The sequence below is a fragment of the Schistocerca piceifrons genome, chromosome 6, assembly GCF_021461385.2.
Source record: "Schistocerca piceifrons isolate TAMUIC-IGC-003096 chromosome 6, iqSchPice1.1, whole genome shotgun sequence".
Classification (NCBI taxonomy): domain Eukaryota; kingdom Metazoa; phylum Arthropoda; class Insecta; order Orthoptera; family Acrididae; genus Schistocerca; species Schistocerca piceifrons.
Genome location: NC_060143.1, coordinates 170,137,270 through 170,152,982, shown reverse-complemented (window position 1 = coordinate 170,152,982; position 15,713 = coordinate 170,137,270). Strand labels below are relative to the sequence as shown.

The window sequence follows — 15,713 nt, the reverse complement described above, 5'->3', positions numbered from 1 at the left end:
GAGAAGAGAAGAGAAGAGAAGGTAGATGAGAAGAGGAGGGGTGGAGGGGGGGGGGGGTCAGTGGGAGACTGAGGTTCACGTCCCCATACATGCAGGTCCAGATTTGTGCTAAGAAAATGAAGGGGAAAAAAACTGGAAAATAAAGATGGTAATGAAATGCATCTTCATTTGATGTGGGTATATTGGAAACTTGTCATTTAAACATTGTTGCTGTGAACAATAGCAGCAGAAAAGTGCCACCCCAGTAATTCTTATGTTTACATGATTTTTCTTGTCTTTAAGAATTGGGATGAACTCAGCTATTTTTATTTATGTTTTTACTTTATATCTTTGATGTACCTCCTTTATAATTGATCTGGAACCATCTCCTGTTTGCTTTGAGATGGAAGATTGTGACTCACTGTGATTGTTGTGAAGGTTTGTTGCAGCACATTTTCATTATGACGTAGGACCAGTTAGCAACGTAGCTTTAAAACCATTGGCATATAATTATTATTTACAATATTCTAAGTTTTACATTTTTTCACTATCAGTAAGCAGTTTTTATTACTCTTGAGCTCTGTAAGTATGTATTGTTATCTAAATTCTTCACATATACTATTATGTATGTACTATTACCAAAATGTTTGTAGATGTATATTGTTATCAAAAGTTTCAAGAAATGACTTAACTGTACTTTACAGAATATGAAACACACTTTATTCTTTGAAAAATTGCCTCTAAAATTCAGATGCGTCTTTATTCAAAATTAATATAAACAAGTACGGCATTTGATTTAAAATTGCTACCAATCGTAAAAATGGCCATACAGTTGATACTGCTGGAAACCTATCTCTCTCTCTGGCAACATTGGGTTCAACATGCAGCAGCAGTCTACCAATATGATGAACGTAGGTTGCAGGGATTCACAAGCTTGCTAATGATGTCTCCTTCTTGCCCCACCATGACAAACCCAGAATACTATGTAGTGTCATTCCGGTTTACAGTGCCAGTGAATTTGAATTGGAAGCTTTTTGAATGATTTTGTGAGGCCTTTAGCTACCATTCTCTTTATTTTACGTACAATTGTACAATTTTGGTCCTAGGTCATTTCCGGATATCTAAAAAGGAAGCATTATACATTGCATATGTTACTGACACTTGTGATTTTGGTATAGGTACAAATCATTTCTGCAGATATTCGAGGTACATTATAACTTACTTTATGGATGATTCTTTCGTAGTATTGGGTCAGTCCGTATGAAGTGGTCCAGTGAGGGTTGCTTGACCATTTTTAAATATTTTAATTTTTTTACATGTCATTACCCTATATTTGAGAAGTTCAAAACAGTTTTTAAAAATAATTTATCTTGCACCTTTACTGGATGGTGGCCATTTTTATTTCTAGGTGTGCAACGATTTTTCAGTCTGGAGATGTTAGCGAAAATTTGATTGTCTCTGCACTGGGTTATGTTACAACATTGCAATTTATGTGATTGTTTTTAGAAAAGTGTCCTCTACAACATTGTCTATTACACAAAATACGCTAAATTCAAAAATAATCAGTCTAAATGACCTCCAAAGTTTGGTATCGAAATTTTCAAAAATCCACTTGTTAGGCCCAAATATAACAAACAAGGAGTGATTTATGAGAGTCTATTTTTTCCTGTAGTTAGATATCATACACTACTAGCCTCATATAGAGCAAGAACACTTACAAATGTTTCCTTAATTTTTTATGAATTTTTGAAATTTGAAAATTATCATTTTTTGTAAAGTTTGGGGTTATTGTCTCAGGTGGGACTGAATATAAAAATATGATTTTTGCACAGTTTGTACACCTATATGATAGCAGCATACTGTAAAAATTTCAACATTTATATCTGACTGTGAACAAAGATATGAATTTTTGAAAATGAGGAAATAATTCACATTACTCTACAACTGATCTTAGGGGTGTTGCCTACTTAAATGATTTATTGTTTCATTGTAATAAAATTTAATTGTGACATATATTTAGTTAACACTATCACCCAATATTCATTTAGTTTATTTATTTGTAATATTGCAATTTTAAACAATAGGAGCTTTTGCTTTTGTTCTCTGGTAATAAAAATGCCCATTGACGTTTAGGTTTATTGTCAATAAAGAAGTACATTATTGCTGGGTGTGGCATTGTAGAAGTACATTATTGCTGGGTGTGGCATTGTTGGAGCCAGTCTGTTCTGAAACCTCTGTTTGAGTGGATGTACATACTTCATCGAGAGTGTAGAATGTGTTATGTGCTTTGTTCTGTGTGTAATTTGTAATTAATTTCGAGGGATTAACTGGAATGCAGTAACATGGATGAACAGTGCTCTGTTGGACAGATAGCAAGTGAAGTGTGTCACAAAGCAGTTTACAGTTCAATTTCAAAAAACTTGAAAAATGTCAATGACTTTGATGAAGTTAGACAAACTGTGTTTAAATTTTGAGTAAGTTCTTTTATAACATCAGTGTATGAGTATCATGAGAAAAAATATATTCTTAAGTACAACCACATTTTTGGAAGAAAGTGCTGTGATCCATTTAAAGTTCATAAAAAGCCTATTACTAAAGGTTTGAGGGAAATAAAACTTGAACATTTGTCCTTGTTATGTGAGAGTGAAACAGCTTCCCAAGTGAAACGTAATGTGATTCCTGGAAATTCCCTGTGCCCAAATTGTTACTAAAAATATTTGTTGTGAATCCAGAACCAGAATCATGTAACCTTGTTAATAACATTTATATTCCTAATGAGAAAGCTGTTAGTATATTGGACTTTGCTTGTTCTAAGTTAGACGTATCTCCTGCTTCAAAAATAATAAAATTAAGCAGCAGAAAAAGAAAAGCAGCTATTGAAAATAAGGTACAACAAATTTCAGACTAAATTAGAAAAGACTTGGAATTATGCTTTAATAATACAGATACCAACATAATTTCTAAAGAAGAAGAAAACCTACCACCAGCATCATCTGACACTGAATATTTGAGCTTAATAGAGAAATTAAAAATTAAATGTTCAGTGACATCTAAAGAGGACAAAGTTAAAACTTTAAGTTTGCTCCCTGACTCATGGTCAAGAGGAAAAAAAAAGTTCATGAATCCAAGGTATCTCATCGTTTGGTTAAACTAACCTGAAAATTAGTGAAAGAGCAAGGGATTCTTCCAGTTTTAGGGAAAAAGAAAGGAGTAGGTATAAGTGAGGAAACAAAAAGATCCAGCAATTTTTTGAAGATGATGAAAGCAGTAGAATGTGCCCAGGTTGCAAAGGTAGCAAAAGAGTTGTTATAAATGGAGTTCAAGTAACAAAGCAGAAATGACTAGTGCTGTCAAATTTAAATGAACTTTATGTAACTTTCAAAAATTCTCATCCTGAATGCAAAATTAGAAGGTCAAAATTTTTCGACTTCCTCCCTAAGTGGTGTATTTTGGCTGGATTCACAGCGACACACTCCGTATGTGTTTGTTTATATCATCAAAATGTCAAATTGATGATTACGGGTGCAAAACTCAGTGATATTAACTACAAAGAGTTACTAGATTACAGTGGTTAAATCTCAGGAAGAGTACTTGGAATCTTTAACTGATAACTTATAAAAACTAAAAAGTCACCACTATGTTTCTAAAATCCAAAGTAAGTTTTTGAAAGACAAAAAAGCGCAACTTCATGAAACTGAATGCACAGTGCTAGCTGATTTTTCAGAAAATTTCACATTTGTGATTCAGGATGCAATACAAAGGTACCACTGGGTCAATGACCAGGCAACAGTGCATCCAATTATTCTCTACTTTAAAAATGAGAACGATGAAGTTCGCAGTTCTTCAATTTGCACTCTAAGCAACTACTTGGAGCACAACACGTTGGCTGTACATGTGTTTCAAAAGTATGTAATAAATTACATAAAAGAAAATTTTCCCAAGGTTGAGAAGCTGATATATTTTTCAGATGGAAGTGGTAGTCAGTATAAGAACAAAAATAATTTTTCAAATCTGTGTAACCACAAAGTAGACTTTGGGTTGGAGGCTGAAAGGCACTTTTTTGCATCTTGCATGGTAAAAATGCATGTGATGGAGTGGGAGGCTCAACAAAACGTGAAGTAAGTAAAGCCAGCCTACAAAGACCAATGACATACCAAATTCTCACAGTACAGACATGTATGTCTTTTGCAAGGATAATATTAAAGACATTACCTATTTTCTGATCAAGTGGTTCTGCATATGAAAACAACACTTCAAACCAGATTTGAAAACTGTATAGCAATAAAGGAAACAAGGCATTTCCACAAATTCCTTGGCATTGCAGAAAACTTAGTTCGATGCTGTGTAACATCAGAAACCGAAATTTACGAGGATCATTGTGTCAGTAAAATTACATCTCTGACTTTAACATTGAATGACATAGTGGCATGTGTGTATGATGGACAGTGGTGGCTTGCTGGCCCAAGAACATCATTCAAGAAATCTACTACTGACAAAGTTCGGATACCAATGAAAAATATTTTAAGGAAACTTTCAGTGCTTGAACTTACCACAGCAACTGGGAGGTCTTATTCTATATCAGAGAAGCTGTCTGAAGGAATAAGTGTTCTTAGCATTCACCACCAGGTTTAGGAACAGTCGCATCTTGAAGGATGTTAATTGAAAATATTTATTTTAAGTGTGTCAGAATAATATAAATGTTAATTTCAGTGATGTTTCCACTTTTTGTATATAATTCAGTGTCTTATTTCAATAATAATTGATTATATCCTGCCAATATCACACATGAATGGGCAACAGCCATAATATCTGTTGTAGAGTAATGTGAGTTATCTCCTCATTTTCCAAAATTCATATCTTTGTTCACAGTCAGATATCAATGTTGAAATTTTTGCAGTATGTTGCTATCATATAGGTGTACAAATTGTGCAAAAATCGTATTTTTATCTTCAGTCCCACCTGAGATAACTAATTGCTCTAGATGAGGCTGGTAGTGTGTGATATCAAACTTAAGGAAAAAATAGAGTCTCATAAATCACTCCTTATTTGTTATTTTTGGGCCTAAAAAGTGGATTTTTGAAAATTTCAATACCAAACTTTGGAGGTCATTTTGACTGGTTATTTTTTAATTTAGCGTTTTTTGTGTAATAGAATATGTTGTAGAGGACACTTTTCTAAAAACAATCATGTCAATTGCAATGTTGTAACTTAAGCCAGTGCAGAGATATTCATATTTTTCCTAAGGTCTGTAAACTGAACATCGTTGCATGCTTACAAATGAAAATGGCTGCCATTCAGTAAAGCTGAAAGGTAATTTTTTTTAAAAAACTGTTTTGAACTTCTCAATTATAGGGTAACCACATACAAGATTAATATATTTAAAAATGGTCAAGCAACCAACTTAATTTTTATTGGACCACTTCATTTGGATTTGACCCTATTTATACCATGTATGACCTTACTCCTATGACATGTTATGCTCATAAAATAAATTGTACAGGTTTTCCTCTATTTTAGGACCACATTACTTTCGAACAGTTGTTGCAAAGCTCAAATATATAAGGTCCAGGTTTTAACATGCTTAATGTTCGGTCTTTCCCACTCGTCTCGTATAGTGTGTCTAAGGGATGCTGCAGTCTCAGAATGCTATACAACAATTCAAACAAGTAACATTAGTAGTTTTATTTCTATAAAGCATATTGACAATACTTAACTTTAATGTAGAAAGGTGTTGCAAGCAATGGATGACTTGCAACATAAATCCAAGTCCTTGCTATACACAATGTTCAAACAGTCAATGGATATGGATCACTACAATATGATATTGTAGTGCTCTCTGCTAGGCCATGCTAATACTCTGCTAATCCTGTCTACTAATGTCAGGCTGAGGCTGGCAGGAGCGGCGCTTATATTTCCTTCGGCTAGAGGGTGCTCCTGTCGTGGTGCAGTCTTATTCCGTGCACCATTGACCTACGTCGTTTCACCGCCTTCTCCGGTCTTGTGTTCTTCATCTTTGTTCCAGCATTTTTGGTTACACCAGAACATTCCTCTCCCCCAAAGCGATGAACCGTCATTGTGTAGAGAGCGCGACCACAGCGGGGGGATGCAGGAGTGTGGGCACAGCATTGGGCTGGAAGCTGTGGCTGCAGGGGACGTCAAGCTTCCAGCTGTACCCCACCATCCGGCCTCCGCTCTGGTGGAAACACCCCCGGAAAATCACCAGAAGGGTTCGCATCCACCTCCTGCTGCCATGGACCAGATGATGCAGGCGGCAACCGCTGCGGTGTGGGCAGGTCCAGCTGCAGCGGTACTTCAAGAGAAGTTGGAGGCTCCGTCTCCATGGGGTCGTCCCACAGTGTTGTGATGACACCCTCTGGGGGCTGTTGTGGCTGCACTGTCCTCTGTGTGGTGAATCTGGGGGAAGAGAGACTGAAAGATCATCGTGTACATGACAGAGGTGAAATTGATTCTGATGGCAGCACTGCAAGCCATCTGGACCCGAAAGAAAATAGATGCAAGTGCCAAGTCGACGGATGATCTGTCCTCAAGCCCACTGTGTTCTGCTGTTAAAAACCCTGTAAAACACAATATTATGCGGCATGAAGCAATACTTCTGGCCCTCCTTTGGCACTGGATGCAGAGGAGGGTGGAGCAGTTGGAGCAGTGTGCAATGGCAACGGCCGTGAAGCAATTCCACCGGCGATGGTCCATCTCATGGGTGCGAATGATATGAGATGAGAAATGTTGCAATGCTCGATCCCTGGTGTGTGTGGAGCAAAGTTTGGCCATCTGCTGCTTGAAGGTTCTGACAGAAACATTATCTGCTTCACCGTTTGACTGTGGATGGAGCGGTGCACTAGTCAGATGCTGTATGCCATTGTGCTCACAGAATGTTTCAAATGCATTTGACGTGAACTGAGGTCAATTGTCTGACACTATTACTTCAGGTAAACCTAGACAGAAAATCATTGACAAAACTGAATTGTGCTATGTGGTGTTGCCGAGTTCATTGGCACAAAAAAGGAAACTTGCTATGTGAGTCAACCACAATCAACCGATGGGTCTTCGAAAAAGGTCCCACAAAGTCTATATGCACACGCTGCCATGGCGATTGCAACTTAGGCCAGGCAGTGAACTTTTATGGTGGAGTGGACAGATTTTCCGCACATGCATGACACTGTGATGTCATCTGTCCTATTGGGGCATCTAGGCCCTGCCAAGTACAGTGTCGATGTGCTAACTGTTTCAGACGAACAATCCTCCAGTGTCCTTGGTGAAGTAACTGCAAAGTTCCTAATTTTTGCAAAGCTTTAGGTATCAACACACGCGACTGTCCACTGTAATTTTGAACAAGAATCACACCTTTTTCTGTACAGTGAGGCTATGCTGATGTGCAAAGTATCGGCACACTACGGAGTTCTTTATGCTGTTCAGTGAGTGAGGCCAAGATGTGCGAATGTAATTGAGCAAAATGTTTAAATTGGAATTCGTTTCCGTGGCCTGTACAATTTTATTATAGTTAAGCGGAAAAGACTGAAGCAATTCAGAATCCTGAGCATCGATGTGACAACAAGATGCAGCAGAGGTGTCAAAGTCTGTGTCATAGTCAATTGGAAGGCATGAAATTGCGTCTGCATTTCAATTTTGAGCTGTCGGACAATACACAATCTTGTACTGGTATTGAGACAACAACAAAGCCCATCATTGCAATTTTTGGGCAGTTCCTACAGGAACTGGTTTTGTCTGATGAAACGAGGACTGCAAAGGCTTGTGATCCATTACTGAGTAGAATTTTCTGCCATACAAATAGTGGTGAAATTTGGTCACACAATACACAATAGACAAAGCCTCTTTCTAAATTTGTGAATAGTTACACTGATCTTTAAACAACACTTTTGATGCGAAAACAATAGGTCTGTCTTTATCACCAAGTCTGCACTGATCCTGTAAGAGGAAGCGTCAACTTGCAGTACAACTGGCTTGTCAGGATCCAAGTGAACTAAGCGTCAATCACTGAGCAATGCATCTTTAAGTTTTTGAAAAGCTACATGGCACTCATCTGCCTAAGAAAAGGGGGACATTCTTGCAACGCAAGTGAAGCAAAGGAGCTGCGATTTGTGCAGCATTTGGTATGAACTGAATATAATAGTTAATTTTCCCTCAAGCTGACTGTGATTCTGTGGTATTGTGAGGTACTGGCAAGTCTCTTATGGCTAACAAATGCGACTGAAGAGGATGTACACCTTGACTGTTTATGACATGACCAAGATACTGCAACTCAGGTTTAAAAAAATCACACTTCTCCAGTCTACACTTTAGTCCTGCATCAGATAACATACCAAACGAAGTACCTAAATTTGCAATATGTTCTTCAGTTGTATGACCTGCTATTACAGTAAATAGTTTGAACAGTTTGGCACTTGCGCAGTCAGCTGTTCCAAATATCATTGGAAAATGGTGGGTGCGGAAGTACTGCCAAGAGGCAAACACAAATATTTAAACAAGCCCAGATGAGTATTTACTACACACACTTTTTGAGATTTGTCATCGAGTGGTATTTGAAGATATGCAATGCACAGATCAATTTTTGAAAAGTAGCATCCAGCGCCTAATTTGTCAGTGAGATCTTCTGGGCATGGCAATGAATAAGTACCAATGACAGTTGGTGGGTTGACTGTAGACTTCAAGTCAACACAGAGGTGAATGTGACCTGAAGATTTGGGGAGCAAAACCAGTGGACTTGCCCAATGACTAGCTGATATGGGCCCGATAACTCCGTTATGTTGCAATTCTTTAATTTCAGCAGTAACTTGGCCCCCTAATGCAATGGGAACAGTTCTGGCCCAGCAAAATTTCAGCTGAGCATTGTCTTTCATGGTAATATGTGTAACAAAACTGTTAGCTTTGCCTAAACCTTCAGAAAAGAGTTCCAGGAATTCTTTTAGCAAGCTAGCTACAGTGTCTTTGGCATTGAATGCAGACACTGAGAACACATTGTCCTCAATGTTAAAGCTAAACAAATCAAAAGAATGAAGACCAAATATGTTCTCACAGTCGCATGATTTGAGCACTCTAAAAGTCACTGTTTGCTTATGCGAGCAATACGTAGCAGGCAAAGTACATGTTCTGAGAACAGGAATGTCTTGTCCTCTGTAAGCCATCAGTTGCATGCTAGTTTTAGGCAGGCACGAGGAGCCTAAGAGTTCATATGCATGATGATTGAGCAATGTGACAGAGGCATCTGTGTCCAACTAAAATTTCACACATTTCCCAAAAATAGTTAAACGAACATAAAGTTTGTTTGACTGGTGTATCATTGTAGAAACTGAACGCATGCTAGTATTGCCATTGCCTGTTGCAGACTTTGAATATACTACATTAATGACATGGGTCTTGTGACTAGATTTTTGTGAGTGGGCCGAATTCTTATGTATGTCCTGTTGCAAACATACAGATTGTACATGTCCTTTCCTTCTGCAAGCGTAATGCTGGACTTGTCGGGAGGGGCAGTCTTGGTGTTTGTGCCGTGAATAACACCTAGGGCAAGACTTAATTCTGTTCGGCTGTGTAGCCACCTGTTTAGGGAACTACTTGTGGGTGTGGAACGTTGTTTATTCAATGTGGCTAGCTCATGCCACCGGTGCAGAATGTGGCGATCGCAAGCAAGGGAGTCAACCTGTCAAATGGCTGGCTGCTCAAATTTAACAGCCAACAAGGCACCGGAATCGTACTGATCTAAGAGTTGCACTACCTGCTGAAATGATGGATCGGACTGTTTCAAAATCTGTTCTCTGAGTTTGACATCAGGTACATTGTACACAATTGCATCACACAACATAAAATCTGAATATAAAGCACCACAAGCACATTCGAATTTGCATTTCCTTGTCATTCCTTGAAAATCTGTTACCCACTCACGATAAATTTGTTCTGACCATGCACTTGTCATTCATAATAGTTTGTTAGTGAGTCTGCCACTGCATCGTAAGCAAGTGCACTCGGAGTGGCGTTAAGAAAGAGTTTTGTAATTAATCTGAACACTGCATTTCCTACTCTAGATAATAGATATGGAAGTTTCACAGTACCTTGGGTTTTGTGAGCTAGCATATGGGCATCGAACTGTTCACAAAACTGCCAGAAAGGTGATTAGCAGCTGTAGTAGCTGGTGATCGTTGTGTCGGGTGCGCAGCGTTGGCCAGTAGCTGCTGCACTGTGTTGAGCAGTGTAGTGATTTGCTGTGTCTGAAACTGAGACATCTGCATTAGCTGTGTGACATCTAACACTTGCGGTGGTGGCACCTAAGCAGGAGGCGGGGCATGTGTGTGTGTGTGGGGGGGGGGGGGGGGGGGGGCTTATTGGAAGACACAAATGCAACAAATAGACAAAAAAAAAAAAATCTGCAACGCCCACCTGAAAACACTTATTAGCAAAAATGACAAGAAGACTCGTCGCTAAAATGTTGAGTCCTCGTCACCAAATGTAGCGTCCTGCCCACTCATCTCGTATAGGGTGCCTAAGGGATGCTGCATTCTCGGAATGCTATAAAACAGTTCTAGCAAATAACATTAGTAGTTTTATTTTAATAAAGCGATTGACAATACTTAACTTTGAAATAACAAAAGTGTCGCAAGCAATGGGCGACATGCAACATAAAACTGAGTCCTCGGCTATTTATAATGTTCAAGCAAGTTAAACATACAGTTTGTGGATCATTACTAAGTGTGATCATAGCACTCTTTGCAGTACTGTCCACTAATGTCTGGCCAAGGCTGGCAGGAACGACGCTTATATTCACTTCTTTCAGGGGTCGCTCCTGTCATCGTGTGGTCCTTGTCAGCAGGCTGTTGGCTGAGATCACCACACCATCTTCTCTGGTCTTGTGTTCTTCCTCTTCATTATGGTGCTTGTGGTTACACCAGAACAGAACCTCCTAAACAAAAAAACACACATGAAATTTAATAAATTTACTATGAGGAAAACGCAGAAGAAGATAAACACTCTGTAGATGTGAATCATCTGAGAGCTCTGCTTTACTGACTAGCTTACTAAATGAACAGACAACTCTCTTCAAAACAAAACAAATGAGCAACTACTGCGCTACAGAATGAATGAATTTATGCTAGTTTTGCTCAGTGTATAGATTGCATAACATTGTGGATTTGCTGTAACCCTTTCCCATTCACTTCTACACTAATGCTTCCCTTTCATGTTCTTCAACTCTGTGCTTAATTAAAATGTAAAGTTTCTTCTTTTTCTTTTTTAAGGTGATAATATAGTGAACATCCAGTACATAACAGAGCGGAGGCAAATAAGGCTATAATTTTTTATACTTTACCTGACTCCTTTCTTGCGAAGTGAAATAATTACATTATCAGTCCAGTTTTGAGGAATAGTTGTTGTCTGCAGGCATTCCATAAATAATTTTGCAACATCTTTTCATATTACTTTTGCTCCAACATCCTGTGTTTTTCTTAGCTTAATTTTGTTTCATCTTGGTATCGTGGTGCGGTCATAATCGGCGCACAGTTGGCCGACGTAGTTTCAGTGCCTTCTCTGCCCTCGCATTCTTCGTCTTTGTTCTGGTGCTTGTGGTTATGCCAGAATGCTTAACACTAGGAAGATTATAATTATTTTACAGAAATTCGTTTATTAACCTACATATGCTTTTGTTCTCAATTATATTTAATTATCGTTTGTCAATGGTGTAAATTTGACACTTTGTATTTTCTTTAAAGTAATTTGTAAGTATTTGTTCTCTTACTGTGTGAGCACATCATTTTTGAACAGTTGTTACAAAGGTCCTATATATAAAACTAATCATAGTACTCTAATGAAACTGTACTGAAAAGTATGAGAGTCAAATAAAAACTTCTTAATGGTTGCACGATGTTTCATACTTATTAATAAGTGTAGTGATAATTTTGCATTCTTGGTTCTGTAATGCTTCATTGTAGAACTGGTAAGAAGGTGCCTTGGAATTTACAGTTTCGCAGGTCTTTTGTTCATTTAAAACTCTGTCTGACTGATCCGCTAAATGGATGTAAATCAGACTATGTATCATAGAATGAAAATATGTGAGCTTGTTTGCTCTCGGGTGGCATGATTGGTTGTGAATAATTATATCTGCTGTCGGTTTATGGAAAATATCAAATGTGTGTTCAGATTTTTCATTTGAAATTTTTAAATCCAAAAAGTTTATGCTTTTATTTTTTTCCTCTTTCCATAGTGAAATTAATCTTTGGATGCAAACTGTTGAATTGTGGGTATGTCATAATCACGAGCATCGCTAATCTATCCAACATATAATGTTTCCATTTTAGGTACTTGAACATAGTGTAAGGCCCAAATTGTATAACCGTACATGAGATAAAGAGAATGGCACTGAGGCATCATGAAATCATTCAAAAAATTCATTGCAGTTGCAGACCCTATCGCATTAAAAATTATAGAATCACTGCTTAGCCAGGCACAGGGTAAGGTACTACAGTATCAACGCATCAAAGTGAAGATACTGAATGCCACAGAAGCCATCAAGTTAAACAAGCAATGTATATGAGACAATATCACAACAAAATATGCCAGGCTCAAAACAAAAAAACAAATCTTGTGTGGTACAACTTATAAGAAAACAGTGTGAGCATAATTGGGTGAACAGTGAAATCTGTGATAAATTTAAATGTAAGAACAATTTAAATTTTAAACTATATTTAGCTCATTTAGTCTTGCTAGTGTCCTATCATCCCTACAGCGAAATCCCATTTTATCAGCAATTGATAAATTTATGGGTTATATGGGTTCAAACTCTGGTACCGTGCGCTGCGGAATTTGAATCCCCCCCCCGGATAGCGTACTTAAGCACCTGCCTCCTCACGCTGAACCAGCAGTCTAACATCGTGTACGTCTCAGGACATATCGCCTCAGATAGCGTATTGCTTTTCGTGTTTCTATTCCAGTGGACATGGTTGTCTTGTTTGGTTCGTACTCTGTCTTCTGTTCTTGTTGTGTCATAATGTCATCCGTTGGTCCTGTCTGTCCTCTCCCGTTGTGTTGTTGTTCGCGGGCCGCTCCGCGGGTCCCCGCTGCCTTTCTGTCACTACTACCCCGCGACCGTTCCGGTCGCCGTTACAACACAAACATTTAACTAAGATATAAAAAAGTTAAAAAGGCGCATGTAAGAAAAAGATATAAGTACACTCAGTGAAAATAAACGTCACATGCAAAGTAGCTTCATGTTCTCCCACGAGGTGGAATATCTGATCAACAGTAGAATCACTGCCATAGAAATGAATGTACTAAACAAGGTCCTCAAATTTAACATACAACTCCACTTTGGAAACTGATTAAAAATGTTATGGCAAACACTGAAGTAGCACTTCATAAGGCGTAGTTGCCACCTCATGCGCAAAACAACACTATTTGCAAAATAGCAAAAATAATACAAACACAAGTAAAATGAGAAATTAGGATCAATATAAGAGTAAAGGACAGTAATGTCATATGCCATATTAATAATGAGTTTGAAGAACATAATGCAATGCATGTAAAATCGAGTAAAGGAAATAGATTGATGATTGTGTCTGAAGAAAATTACAGTAGAATAAACTAGAGTTTTTGGACAAAATAATAATAAAATTATCATCCAGAATCCAACCAACAAATATAATGCACAATTAAAGAAAGCACTGGAAGGATGTAACTTCATAATTACAGAAAAAGACATAAAAGATTCCATAATAATGATCACACCACCACCATCACTGCAAGCCCAGCCCAAGATACATAAAGAACAAATCCTGAATCGTCCAGTCATTGACATAGTTAACAGCCCAGCAAATGCTGTCAGTAAAAAACTCAACATACTTCTTAAGAAGTGATACACATATGAAATAGAATACACTACAAAAAATTGTTGCAATATTCTCAATAAAGTTAAAAACATAAAAATAACTGAAAATGGAGCATTCTTATCTCTCGATATTTCTAATGTGTACATGAACATTCCAGTAACAGAGACTGTAGAAATCATTAAAAACAACTTTCTCAAATATAAGAAAATCACTCAAGTAGAAGTTTGTGAAATAGTAGAACTTTTACAATTAATCACTTCCTCCAATTACTTCTCATTTCAGAACAAACTTTATTTCCAAGAAGGGAGGGTAGGAAAGGGCTCATACCTAGTGGATACATTAACTGATATTTTTTGAGAATAATGTTTTAACAAGTTCATTCGAACAGCCAAAAAAATCCTTTATTACTACAGATATGTTGATGACATTTTAATTCTATTCAATAGCATCTAGAAGAGAGTAACATCACGCATTCACAATTCAACAGTTTGCATCCAAAAATTAACTTCACTGTGCAAAGAGAAAAAAGTAAAAACATAAACTTTTTGAATTTAAAAATTTCAAACAAAAAATATGAACTCACATTCAATATTTTTTGTAAACCAATGACAGCAGATATAATTATTCACAGTCAATCGTGCCACTCAAGAGCACACAAGCTCACAAATTTTCATTCTATAATACATAGACTGATCAACTTATCACTGGAAAAGAAAAAACTGAAAAAGAACTAGATTTCTCCAAAATGTGGCATTTTAACAGTTATCCTAAAAATGTAGTGGACATGTTATTCAAAAAGAAAACCAACCAGAGACATGCAATCTCACAGATGAAATAACTTTTACCTGAAACACAAATGAACTACAGAAAAATAAAGTACTTGTAAGGCCTTATCTAGGTATTACTTTTGACACGATTACTCAATGTCAAGAATACAAAATTATACATCTACAGAAGCACTGACAATCTACAATGATTATTGAGACAGATACCACGGAAATCAGAGCTGTTTTTGCAAATGGCCATCTACAACATTAACTGTAAAGAATTATCAAAATTTTATATTAGACAAATAGGAAGGAAAGCTGGCACACAATTTAGAGAACACATGACAATAAGTGACAATAACCCATCCACATTTGCTGCACATTTAAAAGAAATCAATCACAAAATATCTAATATAGATGGATCACGTCAAATATTACATACGTTACAGAAAGAATAAATCATGGATGTAATGGAAGGAATTGAAGTTTACATCCATCTAAAAGACCAGTCAGTCAGAGTTTTAAATTGGCAAAAAGACCTGCAAAACTGGAAGTTCCAAGACAGCTTCATACCAGTTCTACTACAAAGCATTACAGAACCATAGAATGTAAAATTATCGCTGCATTCATTAATAAATATGACTGTAATATGAAACGTCATGCAACCATAAAGAAGTTTTTATTCGACTCTCATATTTTTCAGTACTGTTTTGTTACAGTACTGTTATCAGTTTTATAAATAAGATCTTTGTAACAACTATTCAAAAATGACATGCTCCCACCATAAGAGTACAATATTTATGAGTTTCTTTGAAGAAAATACTTACTGTTTTACACTGGTGGTGAACGATAATTAAATATAATTGAGACCAAAAGCATAAGTATGTTAATAAATTTATATATATATATATATATATATATATATATATATATATATATATATAAAAAAACAAAGATGATGAGACTTACCGAACAAAAGCGCTGGCAGGTCGATAGACACACAAACAAACACAAACATACACACAAAATTCTAGCTTTCACAACCAGTGGTTGCTTCGTCAGGAAAGAGGGAAGGAGAGGGAAAGACGAAAGGATGTGGGTTTTAAGGGAGAGGGTAAGG

The 15,713-nt window shown here is 37.1% G+C and overlaps 1 protein-coding gene across 2 annotated transcripts in view; it reads left to right on the top strand.

The window, feature by feature from the left end:
- The window catches only part of LOC124802912 (vacuolar protein sorting-associated protein 16 homolog), a 202,616-nt gene that overhangs the window by 46,414 nt on the left and 140,489 nt on the right, over positions 1–15,713 (top strand). The gene's annotated exons all lie outside the window — the stretch shown is intronic.